The sequence below is a fragment of the Mustela erminea genome, chromosome 1, assembly GCF_009829155.1.
Source record: "Mustela erminea isolate mMusErm1 chromosome 1, mMusErm1.Pri, whole genome shotgun sequence".
Lineage (NCBI taxonomy): Eukaryota > Metazoa > Chordata > Mammalia > Carnivora > Mustelidae > Mustela > Mustela erminea.
This window is the reverse complement of record NC_045614.1, coordinates 126,587,982-126,589,946: the sequence shown is the minus strand read 5'-3', so window position 1 is coordinate 126,589,946 and position 1,965 is coordinate 126,587,982. Positions and strand designations below refer to the sequence as shown.

The 1,965-nt window shown below is 34.7% G+C and overlaps 1 pseudogene; it reads right to left on the bottom strand.

Moving 5' to 3' along the window:
• LOC116581078 lies at positions 1–225 on the bottom strand (annotated as a pseudogene).
• Between the last annotated feature and the right edge of the window lie 1,740 nt (positions 226–1,965).

Sequence of the window (1,965 nt, the reverse complement as noted above, 5' to 3'; positions counted from 1 at the left end):
CTTTAAAATAAGTTATAAAAAATAAACTGTGCATTAGTGAGCTGTGGGAAAACTTTAGTTGAATATGTGTGTAATTGGAATCCCTGAAATATGAGAGAGGGCAACTGAAAGGACATAGGAAGAAATAACGACCAATGTTTTCCAAATTTGATGAAAACTTTCAATTAGCGATAATCGCGCCTCGGATAAACCTCATTGGCTACGATACTGCCACTGCGCAAAGCTTGATGAAAACTTTCAACCTATAGCAAAAAGTCCCAAAAAACCTCAAGCACAAGAAACATGAAAAGAAGAAAAAAAAAAGACCCTACACCATGGTACAGCATAATCAAAATGCTCAAAACCAGGGATAAAGAGAAAATCTTAAACGCAGAAATAGAAAAAAATACATTACATACAGAGAAACAAAAATAAAGGCGATAGTGGAGTTCTCATCAGAGGCAAGTGAAGGCAACAAAAATAAAAACAACTAAGTAGGACCAGGGCAAAGGAAAAAGCTTCTGCACAGCAAGGGAAATCACCAATGAGATGAAAAGGCAACATCCTGGATGGAAGAAAATGTTTGCATATTATGTATCTGATAAAGGGTTAATATCTAAAATGTGTAAAGAGCTCATACAACTCAATAACGAAAAATCAGTCTGATTTTTTTTGAATGGGCAGAGGACCTGAATAGGCAATTTTCCAAAGGAGACAAATGGAGGGTCAAAAGGTATAAGAAGCACTGTATATTAACTAACTAGAATTTATATTAAAATTTGAAAAAACAAACAATAAAGCAAAAGAAAACAAACAAAACAAAAGGTACTTTAAAAGGTGCTCCACAACACCTGTCATCAGGGAAATGCAAATCAAAACTGCAGTAAGATGTCACTTCACACCTGTCAGAAAGTCAAAAAGACAAGAAATAACAAGTGTTGATGAGGGTGTGGAGAAAAGGGAACCCAGGTGTGCTGTTGGTGGGAATAAAAATTAGTATTACCACCATGTAAAATGGTATGAAAGTTCCTCAAAAGATTAAAAATACAACTACGATATGACCTAGCAATTCCTCTCCTGGGTATTTATCTGAAGGAAGTGAATATACTTACTTGAAAAAGATATCTGCACCCCCACTTCCCTTGCGGCATTATTTATACAGCCAAGACATGGAGGCAACCTAAGTGCCCAGCGACGGATGAATGGATAAAGAAGATGTGGTCTATATAAATACAATGGAATATTATTCGGCCATCAAAAAGGAAAAGCTGCCATTTGCAACAATATGGATGAACTTTGAGGACATTATGCTAAATGAAATAAGTTTCTCAGACAGAGAAAGACAAATTCTGTATGATCTCACATGTGGAATCTAAAAAAATAAAATAAGAACCTGAACTCAGACACAGAGAATAGATTTTGTCATTACCAGAGGCAGATGGTGGAGCGTGGTTGAAATGGATGAAGGTGGTCAAAAGGTACAAACTTCCAGCTATCAAACAAATAAGTCCTAGGGATATAATGTACAGTATGATGACTATAGTTAATAATATTATCTTGTATATTCGGAAGTTAAAAATACTATATTGTATATTTAAATTTACCCCAAGGAAAAAATGTTACTATGTGTGGTGATGGATGTTAGTGAAACTTATTGTGGTGATTCTTTTGCAATTCATACAAATATTGAATCATTCTGCTGACATCTCAAACTGTTTCAATGTTATATGTTAATTATAATTATATCCCAATAACAAAAAGAAACAGTTTAAGTGAAAAGACAGTGGAGCAGCACCATTAAAAAACTGAAATAAAACATTGTCAACAGAGAGTTCTAACCACCCCAGTGAAAAAAACTTTCAAGATCCAAAACAAAATATACGTTTTCCAAGCATACACAAGGTGAAAGAATTCATTACAATAGACCACACTGCAAGAAATGTAAAAGGAAAATGGTGCAAGATGGAAGCACAGATCCACACAAAG